Source organism: Microtus ochrogaster, chromosome 21 (genome assembly GCF_000317375.1).
Source record: "Microtus ochrogaster isolate Prairie Vole_2 chromosome 21, MicOch1.0, whole genome shotgun sequence".
Lineage (NCBI taxonomy): Eukaryota > Metazoa > Chordata > Mammalia > Rodentia > Cricetidae > Microtus > Microtus ochrogaster.
Genome location: NC_022022.1, coordinates 27,151,126 through 27,171,866, shown reverse-complemented (window position 1 = coordinate 27,171,866; position 20,741 = coordinate 27,151,126).

Sequence of the window (20,741 nt, the reverse complement as noted above, 5' to 3'; positions counted from 1 at the left end):
AAGAAGAAGAAGAAGAAGAAGAAGAAGAAGAAGAAGAAGAAGAAGAAGAAGAAGAAGAAGAAGAAGAAGAAGAAGAAGAAGAAGAAGAAGCAAAGTAGAAAAAATGAGAGAGAGAAAGAAAAAGAAAGAAGAGTAGGAGGGAGGAAGAAAGGGAGGGAGAGAGGGAAGGAGGGAGGCAGGCAGGCAGATGCGCTGGAACAACAGATGCTGTGGGTTTATCCTTGCTGGTAGGGAAATTAATGATGATTATATTACATTTATTACATCACACATTCTATGCTGTATTGTGATTTGAACTTTAAATTTTTTAAATGTTTATGTGTTGCCTTTATGTGTGTCTGCACACCACTTGTGTGCCTAGTGCACATGAAGGCAAAAAGAGGGCTTTGGATCTCCGGGATCTCGAGTTCCAGATGATTGTGAGTTGTCATGTGGTTTGCTGGAAATCAAACTCCGGTCCTCTGGAAGAGTAGACTTTTAACCTCTGAGCCATCTCTTCATTCTAGAATTTTAAATTTTTTTATAAAGTTAATTTCTATTTTAGTTTGAAGGGAAAAAAATGGAAAACCACAAAAAGCTAATTCTGTAGGTATTTTACAGACAAAGGACAGACTTTGTTCTAGTCTGTGCTATAGCATACATCTCCAGTAAGAGTTGCCTTCAGTTACAACGCCATCATAAGCACCTCTGGCAAGATGGAGAAAGGACAGAATTGCATTTTAAAAAAACATAAACAGAAAATCAACACTAATTGTTTTCTTATTGAAGTTAGTAAGTGAGATGGAATAGAGCTCCATCTGGAGCCACGGGCGACATCAGGAGAAAGCAACAATGATCTGGAGAGAGGCAGCTGTTGAAATCCTCTGCTCTCCGCTGCCTCCGGCCTCAGCCACTCTGAGCCTCAGGTGCTCTGCTAGAGAACCATTGACTAAGAAACAGAAGCACAAACTCAACCAACTGCAGAGACCGTATCTTTCCATCAGGAAATACCCTAGGAAATCTTAGAGAAAGTCAAGGATCCCTAACCAGAACCCACCCCAAAAATAAAAAGAGTGCCATGTACAGTAAGAAACTAAAAAGGCAAAACACAAACTAGCCAACATATTATACATTTTCCAAAGACTATTTAGGTAAATATTCCTAGTGGTATCCTTTGTTTTATTTGGTAATAAAAAACTGACTCCTAGAGATTACTGTTCCTCCCAGCAGGCACTGCACAGAGAGGCCCTCATTTGGTGGGGGCCTGACTAATCGGGGTTCACAGAGGAATTAGAGACGAATAAAGAAGTAAAGTAGTCTGCCTAAAGCAACCCAAGCAGGACGGCATTGGGATCCAAACACATACAACTCCATTGCCCTGATCTTCCCACCTCCCTGCTCTTCCAACCTCCCAGCATCGGAAGCAGAGCTACTTAATTCTGAGCACAGAAACAGCATGTCATTAATGGCATGATAAAAATAAAAAGCCTTGGTGTAGAACCTCAGAGAAATGTCAAGGATTTTTTTAATTATCATTTTAAATTAGACTCAATTCTAATTTTAAGGTCAGGCATTTAAGTGAATGATTCAAGAAAATCATTAACTCGTAATTTTGGGAAAACAACTAATTTTGCCAAGGCAGGGGCAGATTCTCATGATAAAGGAGTGATCCGGGTGAAATGAACTTTTGTTGTCAAAGGAACATTGGTGAAACCCAGATTGACCTTGACAAAGAGTCTCTAAACATATCTAATGTTTGTTATAACATTATAATCTAAGTATCAACACATTCCCTTTAAAGTTCTTCCAGATAGCCTATTTAGAAAGACATGTTTTCAAAAGAAAGCAAAAAGACTCACTGTACAGCCAAGCTGTAAACAACCACATATTGGTCCAATCTACCATGGAAATACTAGAAATACTTCTGAAAATCATTCATTTCTGTAGTTGTGAAAACATTTCATCCACAAAAACTGTTTCTAAGGATCCAGCATCTTTGAAGACATTTTTTCACTTCTTTTAAATTTCTCAGATTTTAAAATAAGTCCCAGGTCTCTACAAAATCATAGTTCAGAAATAATGTTCCACACCTTCATGCCACCTTCTTTTTACTATGATTCTTAAATAATGAACACTTTGATTAGCTACTTCTGTCTTTGTCACATAGCCTTCAGCCTCCATTCAGCTCAGAAGGGTTCAGGCATAAGAAAGTTGTGAAATGTCTTGGAAGATTAGAGGGCGTGAAGTTAAAAGAAACAGGACTTGGGATTTGAATCAAAGTTCCTTAATAGTAAAATCAACAAAGATTCTCCATGGAGGAAAGACTGCTCAGTTCCATGAGCTTCATGTCTAGAACATCGTAGGCACATGATTAATATTTACCATTGAAAGGATTTCTTATTAATAAGATACTTGTCTCTAAGTAGTGAAGTTCATTTTTGTGGCAGTTACAGGTTCACAGAAAAACTAAGCACAAAGTCCAGAGTTCCTCATGAATCTGTCTCCTCTCAAGTGGTGTCCCCTTAAAAGTAGGTGTCTCTCTCACCTACTTTTGACATCCTGTACCACCAAGATCTATTTGTTACAATCCCGTCATAGTTAGGTCAATGTCAAACATTGTCCTAGTTTAAAGTAGGGTTTACTTGTGTCACACATTGTCTGGGCTCAACAATTATGTATGCCATGTTCCACCCTTGTAGGACAGTAGAGAACGTAGTGAGTGCCCTGCCAGTTCATAGTGCACCATTGGTGCATCCTTAACCATTAGAAACTGCTGGTCTTTTAACTCATAGTTTTGCCCATCTCAAGATTATCACATAGGACCACATTGTCTCCACTCTCTCTAGTTTGGCTTCTTACACTAGGAAATATACTTATAACTTCTCAAGTGCCTTTTCGTGGCTGAAGAACTCATCTCATTTTAGCACTGAATAATTTTCCAGCTTATTTAGAGGAAATATTTTATAATATATGGCAATAGCTTTTATTATGCAATATAATGATTGTTGAAATGACATTTCAACATTCTTAGCTTGACTATGTCTCTGCTCTGGTTTGGGGATCATGGAGACCTACCGACTTCTCATAATTTAACAGCTCAAAGGGGCTATTAAAATACATTTGAGACGTTGAATGTGGCTGAGGCACATTCAAATATCACACCCACGAAGCCGTTGGCTTGCAATTACTCAAGTGCTAACGTGACTTGAACACACATCTTCTCATAGAGACCATGACTAAGAGAATTTCCAGACAAATTGTTTCTTTTCTCACCTCAAAAGACCAGCACTGTGTCAAACCCATCCCTTCCAATTAAAAAGGGAGCTATGAAGTGTCAACTTTAATGGTCTTTGATGTAGTCCCAAACCCAAACTGTGGATATCCTTAAGTAGCACCAAGCCCAGATTTTGAGCCTGCAATGACAACAGGCTGTCTCTGACCTTCTGAGCCAAGAATGACTGAACACCAGTGAAGGATTAATCCCTTCCAGAGTGCAAGACACAAAGTTCCTGTATCAAATGGAGTGAAGCATGCGGTTCACATCGTCACTTCCCCCGTGACATTTTTCTCGTACCATTGGGGGCCAATCCATAATATTATATAATACATTATACGATAAGTTCTTATTTAACCCACAGGTTGAGAACTAATGAATCTGAACCAATTTCGATCTTTAGACCTAGTTCTACACCCCACAATATCAGACAAAGATGAGCTAAATGTAAGAAATACAGGGTTTGTTTTATAGGAATTAACCAATGCGCTTTCACGTTTCCGTTTGCTTCTAAAACAAGTTTCATGTATATCAACACCTAATTTCCTTACATTGTTTGAACTTCCAGATTTCTCTAACCATTTTCAGCATTAGTCCTTCTCTTAGCCTCATTTTTATTCTCTTTAATAAACAAACAGAGAAGCCGGGCGGTGGTGGCGCATGCCTTTAATCCCAGCACTCGGGAGGCAGAGGCAGGCGGATCTCTGTGAGTTCGAGGCCAGCCTGGTCTAGAAGAGCTAGTTCCAGGACAGGAACCAAAAAGCTACAGAGAGACCCTGTCTCGTAAATCAAAAAAGTAAATAAATACATAAACAAACAAACAAAGAGAACTGGGCATGATGGCACACAACTTTAATCCCAGCACTTGGGAGGCAGAGGCAGGAGGATCTCTGAGTTCGAGGCCAGCCTGATCTACAAAGTGAGTTCTAGGTCAGTCAAGGCTGTTACACAGAGAAACCATGTCTAAGAAAGAAAGGAAGGAAGAGAGAGGGGGGGAGGGAGAAAGAAAGAAAGGAAGGAAAGAAAGAAGGAAGGAAGGAAGGAAGGAAGGAAGGAAGGAAGGAAGGAAGGAAGGGAAAGACAGGAAGAGAAGGAGAGAGGAAGGAAGAATCTTACTTGATATAAAATATACCTTATCAAAAATTCTCCTCTACTAAATAAGAAATACTGAAGGTCATGGTTAAATAAAGGCATAAATAAATAAATAAATAAATAAATAAATAAATAAATAAATAAATAAATAAATGGAAAAGATTTGGGTAAAAATTACACATGAAAGTGTGATATTGGACTGTGGAGATGCCTCAGTCAGTAAAGTATTTGCCATATGAACATGAAGGCATAAATGGTATCAATAACGACCACACAAAAACCTCAGCATAGTGATACACACTTGTAATACCAGCTCTGGGCAGACTGAACTGGGGATCTCCGGCCAGCCCATCTAGTGGAACCCAGAAAGTCCAGGTTGAGTGAGAGAGCCTGTCTCAAACACTAACGTGAAGAGTGATCGAAAATGACATTCAGTGTTGAGCCCTGGCACTCATGACGCAAACATAAACATGCATGTTCATTCACTCCACACAGTACAAAAATGCAATGTCACTGGAATTTATAGAGCGGAGTTTTTTTCTTGAGTAAAAGCTAGCTAGCTGTAAGTTTGCTGGCCTCATTTCTACAGAACAGTTTTTGTCATGTTTATCAGAAAATCACCAGAATTAAGTTTTTTTTTTCCTTAATCATTACAACCTTTGGTAGTTTCTTCCCAGAAAAGGTTTTTAGTGGCAAATGGTCAGTTTTAAGTACACATTAATCCAACACCAAAGGTGAACCTGAGGTCAATATCTCCAGATCCTAGAAGTTTCCCCTCCTACAGCGTATTCTCTTTTCTAATTTTCTGATTTGTTAGGAAACAGTAAATCAACAGCTCTGAGAATTCAGACAGCAGAAAATGCAGGAAAACAGAACAAATGCCACATTATTGAACCAAACAGGTTCGTTTTTTCACTTATAGACTGTTTCAGCCTTTATCAATATCGCTGCCAAACAGAGTGACTTTGGTCAAAAACAAGCCAAAGGCCAAAAGTTGTATCCTTCTTCTCTCATCTGTGTATACGTTAACGGTTTCATTGTGTTTTATTTGTTATTGGTTTGTGCATGCACATGTACTCCACAACCCGTGAGCAGAGGCCGGAAGACATCTTTGTCGTGTCAGGTTCTCTCCTTCCACCTGCTCACGAGTTCCAAGTACATGACTCGGGTCTCCAGGCTCGTGCAGAACGCACCATCAACTGACAAGCCACCTCTCTGGATGTTCCCATTACGAAAGATGATCAAGAATAATAAGAGAAACATCCACTGACACTTGAAGAATTTGGAGCCACCTATGGCTTTTCACTTCTGCGAAAGGGACTTGGCTCAGAAACCACTCTATCACCGCGAAAATAAATGAGAGGATTGTGCGTAATACTGCAGACGTCCAAGTTCCCGGTGCACCGAGAGGGATCTGCTTTCCGGCTCCCAGCTGACTGAATTAAGACACAAACTGCAGGGAATACTTTCAAAATAACTCTGTTCATTATAGATGCTTTTGGGGGAAGAATCCAAAGTGCGCTGCGTCCCAGGGGCCGTTCTGCTACACTGAGTGGCCTTTGGATTGACATCCACACTAGTCTATTTTAAAACAAGCCATAACTCAAATCCCACCACAGCTCTGCCGGCCAGAGTATTTTATCATAGAGCAGATCAAGAATGTGGCTTGAAATTGGCTTATGGTATATTAGAGTTTCATAAGGTTGGACATTAAAAAAAATCTGTGAATGAAATGTGCCTCCTATCAGGAGTCAATGTATCTCTTTGTTGAGGTATAGAATATAGGAAACCCTGCCGACAAGTGGGCAAATACTCTAGTCCCAAGGTCCAGTCCACACCTACTAGGTGTAAAAGAAGTACACAGTTAAGAGAAAATGGGGGCTCAGATAAAATTGTAATTTCATAGATGCAACAATTAATATTGCTTGGGAACCATTTGACTTTGAACATGATACAAGGCTTGCCAAAGAAACCCTATCTCTAGTTTTTGCATTAATATAGAAAATAGATGTATTTCTGTGGATAAAATGATATTTCCTAAAGGTTATGAATTATCTATATACTCTAGAAACTTAAAATTTATCATTTGTATTTTTAGTTGTGACTCTCACCTTCTGTAACTGCCAATAGAAAGTTTGTTCCACCTTGACCGATATTTCTTGTAGTATAATTCTACCTTCCTTCTTTCTTGCTCCATTTAATAAAATGCATACATCTTCATCCTCACAATTTCAGAATAACAGATAGGCACAATTAGCTTGCTTCCATTATTCACTGGTACTTCTTCCAAGAAATAGTGCCTATCAAAACTTAAATCCTCTTACTGAGCTCATCAGTCACTTTCCACAGCCATGAAGGTAACACGGCCTTAAGTTGTGGAGCCCCATGATAGCATGGCTATATGGAGCTGTTTCAAGCTCTCAAGATGTATCCACATTTCCATCCTTTTACAGACAACATAGGAGCCATATAAAACTGGAAAGAAAATAAAGAGTATCCCCTGCATGGGTATCTATACTAGCAGAGACACTCATTAATAGCAGAGGGAATCCAATAAAAATAATTAGCCTTTTAAAGGGATGGTCATATCCTAAAACATAGTGTGATTTTTACCCAGCCTCACCTCCTGTTACTTGGGCAAGGACTCTGCACTAAGACTGAAAACCCACAAACCTCCAGGGAAGGAAAATGAAGTTAGAGTCTCGATGTCTAAAAGCCACTTACTCTAGTTAGCTGCTTTAAGGGTGATTAAAAAAAGATTTTGGTGGCAAAAGGAAGAGGATTACTTTGTTTTCAATCATGCAACTTCTTTTTGTCTCTCAGTCTTTTCCGGATTTTCCTACCTTTTAAATGCTATTAAGTCATTGTTTCTCCATTAATAGTTGCACAAAAAGAAATTACACTCTGACAGTAAAGCAGCAAGTCCCGGGAGACGGGGACAGCAGAGTCCTGCAACCCCACCAGCATGTCTGCCTGCCTCCAAGCTTGAACTCAGGAAGCCGAGTCTGTTTCTTCTCCTTCACTTAACAGAGAGGTAAACACACTGTCGACACCCAATTCATAAACAGCGATGCGCAGTCCTGAGAGGCAATTTGTGGTCCTCTTCTGGACATCCTTACCTTTGGCAATGACTTTCTGTGCAATGATAGTTCTGGCTGTTACTCCTCAGAAAATGATGGAAAATGTCTGACCTGCACTCAGATGAGGGCCAGGGAAAGCTACAGGAGAAGCCACCACTGCCCCAGGAGGAGAGCCTTGAGGAGAACAACTTCTCACTGCTTGTCACAGACACTAAAACCGTGCATAATTTTGATAAAAGCTTGAGAGTTGCATTGAGAAGGATTGATGGCCTCTTACATCCAAGTCAATCCCTCCAAGGGATTGGATGCTCCTTGGAAAAGTAGACTTTGTAGTGATCAGTATGGAGTGTGGAGTTTCATGATATCCGTTCTCTTTCTGAATACAACAGTACATGCTATCCTGTGTAATCTATAAAATACACTACATACTATAAAATTTGTAACAACAAAATGTGCACTTTTTAAACCAGTGAACCATCTTTTTTTAAAAAAATAATAATTTATTTAACTTTATTTTATGTGCATTGGTGTGAAGGCGTCAGATCCCCTAAAACTGGAGTTAACAGATAGTTGTAAGCTGCCATGTAGGTGCCGGGAATTGAACCCAGGTCCTCTGAAAGAGCAGCCAGTGTTCTTAACCACTGAACCATCTCTCCAGCCCCCAAAATGTGTCTTTTCAAATGCAGAGGCAACACGGACAACTTTTCCCTCAAAACAGAGTTATCTCTTACTTTTGATGTTGTGTTGCTCAATAAGATTTAAGAAGACCTTTAAAACGGAAACATACATGTCAACTTTCCACTGTCCGTCCTTACCCTTCAGTTGCAATGAAAAGAATCAGTCCTACTGGATTAATCCATAACAAATACTACAAGTTGTGAATGCAACAAGATAAGACCATGAATTTACCTGAGTTCATAGCAGTTATTTTTGTTATTGTTGTTTGTTTTTTGTTTTTTGAGACAGGGTTTCCCTGTGTATCTCTGGCTGTCCTGGAACTCGCTTTGTACATCAGACTGGTCTTAAACTCACAGAGATCTGCCTGCCTCTGCTTCCCTAAGTGCTGGAATTAAAGGCCTGCATCATCACCGCCTGGCTAGCTGCATTTTCTTAAACTGGGTTTCCCGTTCTCTGAAATCTGCTTTAAGCTCCATGAGATGGTTTTGGTAGTGTCGTCTGAGTTCAGTGAGAAGACTAAAGGAAGATGCAGCTTCATTCATCCCAGAACTCTTGTTAACTGAGAGAGGAGGCATAAAATGCCTATTTGGAGCAATTGACTCTATATTGCCGCCTACTTGAGTAGTCACTTCCTGTCACAGAAGGAGAAAACACAGCAGGAAGACTGGGAGCAAGGAAATGAGGAAGGGTTGGAAAGCAGTGCCACACAAGAAGCCCTGCAGCTCCAGACAGAGTCTGTGTGGTCACCGTGCTTTCTGGCAACCTTCCAGTTTCTCACTCCATGCCCTTCAGTTGCTTGACTGCCTGACAATAGCTTCGCATCTTCTTTAAGACTGCTCTGAGTGAACTTCTTAACCACATTTTCAAAGTGCCTTTTGAAGTAAAATGCGGTGCATTCAGTTCCATCAGGACACTGCCCACAAGGGTATCACTGATGGTTGACGTGTCGGTGCAGGTATGAGACTGTACCTGGCTGACAGCATCAGCCATGAGCCTGTGAATTGTGAAGCTGTGTTGAGGATGGACGTCCACCCCTTAGGAAGTGTACAGCAAATGCTAGCTGCTACAATGTCAGAGACGTAAAGACTGTGATGTTGAGGAAGTTGGGATTAGAGGTGACCAAGGGTGGCACTCAAGCCGAATATTTAAGGATGCAAATAATTTCAGAATAAGAAAAACAATCAAGGCAGGGAACAATGAAGAAGCAAAGACACTGATATTAAATTGCATATTTCCATATTACCTAACACAGAGAGTTGCAGAATTATGATGGGGTTCTAATAAAATAAGTACAAATACATCATGATGAGGAATGGAAACTGAGCACCATTCAAATGTCAAAGAGTAATCTTCTTAAATTAGAAAGATCAAAATATTAGAGTGTGAAAATATTGAGAACAGAAGGAAAACAATGGGGTCAGCTGAAGTGCTGTTGCTATGGACCGAGCATCCCCTTAACTACGTGATGTTTCTTACATCAAGAGGAACAGAAAGTTGATTTCTGCATTTGAGGACCAGATGTTTAAAATACCTAGGCTTACCCAAAGGCCATTTTATTCATGAATTTCTACATCTAAAACACATGTTCCTCTCTTTAACACCCAGTTCAAGATACCCAGGGGGAAGAAACCATTCAAAAGTGGGCTTCCTATATCCAGGCCCAACTAATAGATAACAGATCTGCCTTAATGCCCCATATCCAGGATTTACCAGAAGTTCCTGAAGCCACACCTGGCATATCAAAGACTGGTACAGAAGGATACTTTCTTCTTTTATTATTTATCCTTTGCTTTTTCCCAGGATGGCTTTTAAGGCAATGTACCCTGAGGTATAAATGAATACAGCCTACAATTCTCTTGAGAAATAAAGAACTACCACAAAGAAAGCAACTCTAAGTTATAGACCCATCCTAGATTCCTGGAGTCAGGAAGTTGTCCTCTGGGAAACATACAGATTTACCTTTTGTTCTTTATAATGAGGAATAGCAAAAGAATAAAGTAAAGGATTAGACTGAAGGAGATTTGAGCTCGGCTAAACAAAGATGAAAAAGACCAAGATATGGTCCTGTGACCAGGGATGGAGCAGAAGGCAGGAAGCAATCCAGTGAGCACAAGGGAGAGATGTGCAAAAAAAAAAAAAAAGCAATCTTTTTTTTAAACTAAATAAGAATAGAAAAAGAAAAAGGCACACATGAAATATAAAATGAATTAAATCCAAATTTCCTCTTTTAAATAGAAGCTGAGGTTCTGGCTTTAAAATGCTTTGAATGGTGTGAGGTAAGTAGTAAAAAATATAACTCAAAAAACCCATGTACAAAGTGTTGAGGTTATATTACCTAATTTCAATATTGATTAGTAAGCTATTATACTATAAGGCATACAATGTTATGTGACCTAGAAGTAAGTATGAAAGTTAAACAGAAAGAAGTTCATACTGTCATCCATGCATATGTGCTCAATGGATATTTTTAATTTAATTTTTTTAAATATTTATTTATTTATTATGGATACAATATTCCGCAGGCCAGAAGAGGGCACCAGACCTCATTACAGATGAGTTGTGAGCCACCATGTGGTTGCTGGGAATTGAACTCAGGACCTTTGGAAGAGCAGGCAATGCTCTTAACCGCTGAGCCATCTCTCCAGCCCTTTAATTTAATTTTTTGTGTCAGTGTCTTGCCTGCATGTATGCCTGTATATAATGTGTCTATAGTTTCTGCAGATAGTAGAAGAGGGTGTCAAGTCTTCTGAGACTGGAGTTACAGATGGTTGTGAGCTGACTCCTGGGTATTAAACCCATACCTCTAGAAGAGCACTAAGTGCTCTTAATTGGTGAGCCATTGCTCCTAAATCTCAACTGATTTTTGAGAAAATTGCAAAGGCAATGCTATTGGGGAAAGTATAACGATTTTAGTAAATGGTGCTTGAACAGATAGACAGACAGATCATAGATGATAGATAGATGATAGATAGATAGATAGATAGATAGATAGATAGATAGATAACAAAGAATTATCAATTCATGCCTTGAACATGTAATTTTTAATTCAAATTTAAGTATCAGCTTGATTATAAAATCTATAGAAAGTATCATAACAGCAATGTCTCTGGTCCTGACTTAAAAATTCCTGAAACACAAACTCTGAAACTTTCTACTTTTTGTAGAAGAAAACTTGGTAAGTTATTTTTTTTACAGATTAAGAGCCTTACTATTTAAAAGAAATTCTTAATATGAGGACTTGAACAAAACCATACAAAAACATTTTATAGTCATGTCTTATAAAAGACTTATATAGAGAATATCAGTGGCTGTTGTTCTGTCCTCAGTAGTCATATAATTCAAAGACAGCACAATAACATACAATATCCAGACTCTGTGTATTTTCCATTTTTACATAGCTTTATTTTAAACTCTATTTATTTTATTTTTATTTTTAATTTTTGGCTCTTTGTGTATCTTTAGCTGTCCTGGAACTCATTCTGTAGACCAGGCTATACTTGAACTCACAGAGATCTGTGTGCCTCTGCCCCCCAAGTGCTGGGATTAAAGGTGGTACCACACCCAACTATTCTCTTTTTTTTTTCTTTTAAGGACTTTATTCTTTTTCTTTTCTCTTCCAAGCCTACATATATTTTTAAATATACTGTAAACTGTTTAGAAGTTTCTTTTGTCTGAATCTGTCCTATTGTGCATCTATAATCCTTTTTTGACCAGGACCACTTCTAAAATGCTAACTGCTTCTTAAAATGCTAGGGCATTTTAGTACCCTGCCTGCTTGCTCCACCCAGTCCAACATGGCGAAAGTCCATTCACTGACTCTCAGACTGCCTGGTAGGAGCCACACTTATCAGCTCAATTTTGGTAACTGGTTGGCCCATGCTGTTGTCAAGTAACTTGGAGCACACTGCCCACAAACCCCATTCAAGTGCTCTACCTCCTGAGAAAAAACAGAGTTTGCACTAGTTGCAAGGCCCAGAAAGTTGCTGCTTCAAAACCACATGGCCTTTTTTCTGCTACCACTGAATCAGGAAAACCTCTCAAAAGAGCTGCAGTGTTAAGCCATGCTTAACTCTGTTCTTTTGTGTCTAGAGTTCTTTTTTAAACTCTCTCAGATGTTAAGTGGATTTAGTTGTCCACGCTGGTGTCATTTGTTGACTGACATTTCTTTCCCATCAGGTCCTGCAGTCATTCAGTTCCAAAGAAATACACAGAGGTCTACATTAATCATAAATTGGTTGGCCTATTAGCTCAGGCTTCTTATTAATTAATTCTTACATATTAACTTGCAATTCTTGTCTGTGGTATCAATGTAGCTTGGTACCTTTCATCAGCAAGACATTCTCATCCACATCCTCTACATTGGGTAACAACTGTATCTTTCCTCTTCCCTTTTCTCCTGTTCTCTTCACCCCTCCTCTACTTCCTGCCTAGTCACCCTGCCTATAGTTCCTGTTTGGCTATTGGCCAACCAGCATGTTATTAAAAATAATACAAGTGACAGGATAAAAGACCATTGTCCCACAGCACACCTACTGTACCTGCCCTGGAATGTACTCCTAGGTCTTTACACAACAGAAATTGAAGACTATAAAAAAATTTTCAAAGAAGTTTCATAGGCAAAAACTGACAGAGCCTACAGAGGACTGATAAAAACTTGTTACATATCTATGCAACAGGATTCTTATCTAGCTGTGGGAAAAAATGAACTGCTTATGCATATAACATGAACAAATTTTACAATAGCTATGCTGAGAAAAATACAGTAAATCTGTCATATTGCTTCATTTATAGATAATTCTAGAACATCAAACTAATTAAGGTGATAGCAGATCAATGGCTTCCTAAGTACAGACAGGAGACTTAAGGCCAGAAGAAAAGATTCACTCATATCATAATAATGAATGTACTAGATACTAACTGTGCTGTTGACATAAAGCATAGCTTCTTACTAAATATATTGACTATTTCATACATGTGTGATTGATTGCATATCAATTATACCTCAGTAAAACTACATAAAACTTTTTAAAACACAACAGCATAACACTGTAAATTTAAGTGGTCAATATTAAAATGTCAACTGGTTAAATTTTTAAATCAAATAAAAACTGGTAAACACTTTCAACAATCTACACATGTATATTGTTAGAAGAACAAAAAAATTAATTTTGAAAACATTGTAACATATTTTTTTGCATTTTAAAATATGTAGATACTGGAGAAGTGGCTCTGTATTTAAGAAGATCTGTTGCTCATCCAGAAGACTTAGGTCTCATTCCTACAAGGTGACTCACAGTAGACATCTCAATTGTCTCAAAAAATGCATAATTAGGAAGTAGAAAGCTAAAGAAAACTTGAGCAAAACAAAAACCGTAGAAATGATACGATTTTGTGGGGTTATTATTGTTATTGTTAATGGGTACATTATGATTTACTACATCTAAAAATGTAAATGAATTTATGATTAGTGATAAGTGTGATAGGATATTTTGGTTACAGCTATTTTTTGAAAGACATTGCTTGGAAATTTCATGCATTTTCATTTGTCCTAAGGCCAATATATTCACTAAAGCTGGTTGGTCACCAAGGAGGTTACATTGTAATCAGTGCTTGTCCTTGTCAGTTGGAATGGAACAAAGAAACTATGAAGAAAGTCACCCAGGAAACATAATCCAGAGAAAAGAGGAACAAAATAACAAAACTAGGAAAAGATTAAGCCAAAGATATTTCAAATAAAGAACGGTATAAAATTGTTCTAATAAAACAAAATGATACAATCCCAGAGAACCTAGACAGCAAAGAGAACCCTACGAGAAACATACATGGATCTAAGCTACAAGGAAAGTAGAAAAAGACAAGATCTCCTGAATAAATTGGGAGAATGGGGACCATGGGAGAGAGTTGAAGGGGAAGGGAGAGGAAGGGAAGGGAGCAGAGAAAAATATTAACTCAATAGAAACAATTTAAAAATTTAAAAACTGAAATGTTTTGTTGTATTATTTTTTATTTACTATTTCTTCAAAACACCTCTCAAATTAGACCAGGCCAGGATTAAACCCAACATTTCTAGAACTACTGAAGTCGAGCAAACCTCAATATCCTAATAGTCACTAAAACAACTTAATGCGGTACGTGTCTCAGGCATCCATCTAGTCACCAAGCTTTGGGTATCTGCTGTATTCAGTTGATGGAGGAAGGTCGTTGGTTAAAAAAATAAAGAAACTGCTTGTTAAAACATAGGTGGGAGGAGTAAACAGAACAGAATGCTGGGAGGAAGAGGAAGTGAGCTCAGACTCGACAGCTCTCCTCTCGGGGGCAGACGCCTCAGAGAGACGCCATGCTCCCAGCTCCTGGGCGGATGCAAGGATAGCTCTGCTCTCTGAGGCACAAGCGATGAAGCTCCCACCCAGGAATGGACGTAGGCTAGAATCTCCCTGGTAAGCCACCTCGTGGGCTACACTAGAAATGGGCTAGTCCCATTTCTCTCTTCTAGCCGAGAAGAGGCTAGATAAAAATGGGCCAAGCAGTGTTTAAAAGAATACAGTGTCCGTGTAATTATTTCGGGTAAAGCTAGCTGGGTGGCGGGAAGCAGCCCGCTGCTCCTATTACTACATTCAATGTGCTGTATTAGGCCCTTTTTCCCTCTGGACAGGAAAATTATTTGTCGCCTGTTCCTTATCAATTTGTATCTAACTCCTAATTGGAAGTTAAAGGAGAAGACGGAGAAAGAAACTTTCTATAATGGTCAGTCTTAAGGGGGATAAAAAACAATAATAACGGATGCTTTTTTTTATCTCCATTCTTTAGTATGTTAACTGCTAATCGTCTATAGTCAATCTGTTCAGAGAGAGAGAGTGGTAAGGCAAAAGTTGCATGCCATGGTAAACAGAGAAGCCTCCTCAAGGCTATGATCTCCTCAGTTTTCATTCCTTCATCGGCTGCATAATTTATTCCAGAAAATCAGTCTCGAAAACAAATGGGAAAAATTCAGGAACAGCCTCAAAATATTCTTTACTCAAAATGAGTAGAATTTTTATAATGAAACAATATGTGGAAAGACACGATTACTATGTTCTCTATCAATAAATTTCTTCAGGAAATAAACAGATAGCGCACCCACTACAACCTCTGCTTCCCATCCTGGTAGCACACTGTAGTTGACCCTGTTGTTAGGGTGCAGCTGACCCACTGAGGACCCGAGAGCAACATAACTGACCCCCCCCCATTGGCACAAGGTAGCCTGGGTGAGGGAAAGATGTCCTCCCCACTCTGCCTTTTGCTACCTGAGAGAGATGGCCTCAAGGTCATAAGAGAGAACTAGTATTGCCCCTCTCCAGCTACAGCACACAGGAGAGTGGGCCCTGCACCCTGTCTTGGAACCAACGAGAGCTGACGCTGTTGTCAGGAATCACAGGTGAGCCATTCCTGAGCGCTGGAGAGCGGGAGAGCTGACCTCACCATTGCCTTGCATGACCCCTACAGCGATCAGAAGAGAGGGCCCTGCGCCTCGCCTGGGCCAAACAGTGGAGCTGGTCCTAGAGATATGAGTGAGGGGGACCCTGATCTGGGAGCCCTAGAGCAGGAGAGCTGGCCCTGCTCCTTGTGGTAAGCTGCACTGGGTAAGCAGTAGAGGCAGTGCTAGAGAGCTCACACAGGTAGTGATGATGAGGGGAAGTTAGTGAGCAGACCAACCTAGCTAGCTACCAACTAGGCTTAGAACCTGAGCTACACCAACATCCTTTGGATCTATAAACTGTTGGAGCATGTGAAAGGGATGAACCCACGGATCCAAAACATCAGGCTCTCCATGACATGGGACAACAACAGGCTATTCAAGAGGAGCCCCAGTGAAAGTCCATTATCTGGGGTGTAGCAGAAACCAGGGGCCTGGAGCCAGACTAGTGACAATGGTAATGAACACTTGCAAGTTGAACAGACTAAAAGGTAAATTGTGTGTCTCAACGGACTACACTACAGCCTCCACTACAAGATTCCTCTCTTTCATTTTGTTTTTCTGTTGTTGCTGTTGTTTGTTTTTATTTTTGTTTTACTTCTTTGTCCTGTTTGGTCTTGGGTTTTCCTTTTACATTTGGTTTTATTTTCAGGAGATTGTAAGGGCAGAGGTTGGATATGAGGGAACAGGGAGATAAGTGGGGTAACATCATGGAATTCATGAAGTTACAAATCATCTACAACGAATCAATAAAAGAGAAAGAAAAATAGATAGAAGCAATCACTTGCTTTTGCAGTCAAATAAAAAAAAACAGCAAAAAATAAAGAATTTCTCTACTGCAGTGAAAACCAGGGTGGAGAATTCTTAGATATTCTAACTCTAAAATACAAAGGAATCAAAGTTTGACACAGACAAACAGATTCTGTTAAAAATCAAAGATCTGGCCTCCTGCCCAATAAGTCAAGCACTAAGAATTCTGATGAAGCTGTGAACTGTAAATATATCTGCCTTCCAAAATGCTACATCCTACACTACTGAATGTTTTGTTTAGTGTTTAGTGTGGCAAAGCCCACTGGAAAAAATAACTTCCACAACTCGGTTATGAAGATGAGTTTATGACTGAATGTATATTTTCCAACCCCAGCTAGAGAGGTTCCCTTTTCAAGAGTTATCAGATACCTGAGCCAAAGCCAGTGGTCCTCATGATGGTTAATTCTGACTGAAAACTAACTGAATTGAGAGGGACCTCAGACTAGTGAATCACGCCTCCACGTGGGTCTGTGATGGTGTTTCCAAAGGCAATTGACTTATGGGACGGCCACTTGAAAAGAAAGTCCCACTCCGAAAGTGGGCGAAGCATCCAATAGGCTGGCCTGAAGGGAATGGCAAAGCCATCGGTGCGTACAAGTCCCATTCTTGCTGAGCAGAAGTGTCCGTTATAGCTGCAACCTATGAACATAGTCAACATTTTGACTTGGATTCCCAGTAGCTAGCATCCAGGGAACTTCCAGGACATCAGCTTCAGAGGCCTATAGTTCCTTGGACCTAGCAACTATTAGGTCTCTGGCTCTCCAGCATGAAGATGCTATTGTTGGCCAAGCCAGTTTCCAATCGTGTAAACCAGTCCTATAAATTCTCTATTGTAATTACAATTATGGACATATAGTCTGTTGTTACATTTCTCTAAGGATCCCTAATAGTTTTGAACTTGATTCTAAAAGGCTTAACTGTAGAAATTTTACATCCTATTTATTCCCTTAAGCTCATGTTCAAAAATGAAAATCTATTCTAAATCCACAGGCCAAGACAGAAACTATTAGATGGTTTCAGTCAATTTTATAATTACAGCTATTTTATTAGCTAATGCTGACTTCATTGCTAACCTCCATTATTCCTGACCTCAAAGGGCTCTCAAGGTATTCACAATTTTCTTTCTAGTAAAATATTGGGTACATGTAGAAATGGTAATGTATTTCTTCTTATAGGATATGGTAAAGGAATGGGTTTTTGTTTAATTAACGGATTGGGTTTACAAACCATTGCAAAAGCTGCTAAGAAATGCAGTGATCTGAAGTCTCCATCAGACTCTGGAAGAGCGGAGGGCAATCGAACTGTAGTATGTACACAGACAGAAGACTGGGTATATTGTGGATGTGTGATCAAAGTTTAGACAAAAGCTCAATCACTGTCCTTGCCTATACCTACTTCAGGAAATGGCCGGATCTCTTCCTTCCAGAAGAGCTCCTAAAGCCAGAGCATCCCCAAGTTTTATAAGTTGGTACTCAGCGTCAAGAATGGTCATAGAGCATCCGAACTTGTACTTGATGTTTTCCTAGGCTAACATAAAGCCCAGAATAAGAACAGTGTGATTCCCTTGCCAGCTTTCTCTAAGCCTTGAAGAGAGATTTTGTCATTTGACAGGAGAAGCTGTTTTCATGTAATCTCCCAGTCAAACAATTCCAAGAGGTTCAGAGTGACTAGGATATAGCACACTCGTGTGTTACACAGCTAATACCAGCCAGTTTTCACATCTGCCTCACACCAAGTTACAGCGACAGGCTAGCTCTCTCATTTTACCTAGAAAGCAGGTGCCATGTGGTTTAGAAAGTCTTGTAATGGAATTCAAGAGTCCTACTCAAGAAAATTTAGTACTGAGTCTCAAATAACTACAGAAACAAATCAAAATTTCCATCTGTGCTTCTCTAAGAAATTTAACTGAATCAAAACATATAATATATCTACTAAATTCCTTTCCCTTTCCTCTCTAGTATACTAATTCTAAAATCATACAAGAGCCGGCCTTCCCCACGCAAAGGAAGTACAGGTACTCCATTTTTCCCTCTGTCTTTGTTCCCATCAATCAACTCTATAGAGTCCTTTATCTACAATAGATGTTCTAAACATGGCTAGGCCTCTCCCTCACAGCTGCTGAGCAGCAGTTACAGACTATGCCAGCACTGCTAGCCTATGAGTCCTCAATATTGGAAATCTGTATAATCATAGCTTTAATAATAACAAGATAGATTCAGAATTCACTCTAACGTCTGGCTTTGGACACGTGATGGATATACCCTCATTTCTAAGTCTCTGTGGTTTTTGCAAATGATTGAATCAGTCACCGGAAGTCCCATGCAGGAGAGAGTAACAGTCGTCATCCCGTAATCACCTTCTCAAACTGTTCTTTTTAACACCAACTTAGAGATCACAAAAAAAAAAAAAAAAGAATTTATTTGAGACCTCCAAGTTTCTCTCCCTTCACTCCTGTTGGTTTGGGATTAAATAATTTATTTCTATTTTATCATTTTTATATGTAAAAGTTTTAGAGTGCTTTGATTTTTAAGCACTGATTCCTAAATTTCATATTATCATTGCTTAGTATCTTAGTTCAATGGATTTTTTTTTTAATCTCTCTCTAGTTCACAATGGATGTTTTCTTATCCTTCGAAGCTCTTGCTAAGGATTTAACTTCCCTCTGTCAGAATACTCCTTTGCCCTGGTTCTGTGCACGCAACACAAAGCCATTTCCCACTCACTCCTGCTTGGGCACTCATACTTGCCCAATACAGGAGCCACTCGCCACGTGCAAACTTCTAAATTTAAATTAATTCTTTTCTTTTGCTGAAAATAGGTTTTTTTTCATACACTCTATCCTGATTACGGTTTTCCCTCCCTCTGCTCCTTCCAGTTCCAGGACCTCCCCTCCTGTTCATATCCACCCCCTTCGCATCCCTCGTTAGAAAACAAACAGACTTCTAAGGGATAACAATAAATTACAAAAAGATGAAGCAAAACAAACCCATTTGAATTGGATAAAACAAACAAACAGAGGAGAAGAGCCCAAGAAAAGGCACACGGACCAGATATAGACATAGAGAACTACTTGTTCGCACACTCGGGAATCTCACAAACACACAAAACTAGAAGCCATACAAAGAAGCTGTAGGGTGAAATGGAAGGGAAAAAATTTTAAAACGATGAAATTTTACAATATATATATAAACAACTCCTGGCACAACATCATGGGACAAGGAACTGCCAAAGATGCAGTCTACCCTTAGGAATAGTTTGTTTCCCCAGTGAGACTCCCTTGGAGGAAACCAAATTTTCATTTGCAAGTGGTTACCAACTGCAGATAACATCTAGGTTAGTGAGGAGAGCCTACACAGGCTGCCTTAGTCTTTGCGAGTTCCTGTGTGTGTCAGCCCTGCTGTGTTTACAAGGTCTGGTTTCCTTGGTGAACTCCACACCCTCTGGCTTTTACACTCTCTCTGCCTTCTCTTCTGCAGGGCTCCCTGAGACCTGAAAGGAGGGATTTGATGGAGACATCCTGTTTCAAACTAAGTGTTTCAAGGTTGCTCACTCTCTGCGTACTGTCCAGTTGTCACTCTCTGCGTAGTGTCTCTGTATTTGTTCCCATCTGCTACCAAAGCTTCTCTGATGATGGCCGAACAGAGTATAGCAGAATGTCATTAAGAATCATTTTACTGGTACATCCTTTAGGGTAACAGTACTATTTGATTTTCCCTAGGCCTATGGGGGAAAAGATCCAGTCCCGGGTTCTCAGTCGCTCAAGCAGCATCGGGTATGGATTCCATCTTGTGAAGGGGACCTTCAGTCCAACCAGATGTAGGTTGATTATTCCCACAAGATTATGCAACCACTGAACTAGCATATCTTGCAGGCAGGACACCACTGTAGATGGAAGATTTTATAGCTGGGCTGGCATTTATGTTTCCACTTTGGTAACACACAGAGCACCTTGTGGTACCAAGAACATTAGTCTATAAGGGTGAAGGCTACAGCTATGCACCCTCAACTTCTCCATGTTTCATAAGATGAGTCGAGCAGGTGTTGCCATCATTAAAATTGGGTAATTTTAAAATCTATTTCTTTTTTTCCTACCAGCCACATCAAGCACACACGTGGCCAGTGGCTACTATAATGACTTATACAGATAGGAAACATTTCCAGTTCACAAAGCCTTATGCAGTGACTCTTGAGTGATGTGGGAATGATTTCTTATTAATAAAGAAACTGCCTAGGCCCATTTCATAGGGCAACCCCTAGGTAGGCGGAGAAAACAGAACAGGAGGCTGGGAGAAAGAAGCTGAGTCAGTGAGTCTCCATGGTTCTTCCACGCCAGACAGACGCAGGTTAAGATCATTCCTGGTAAGCCAGCTTGTGG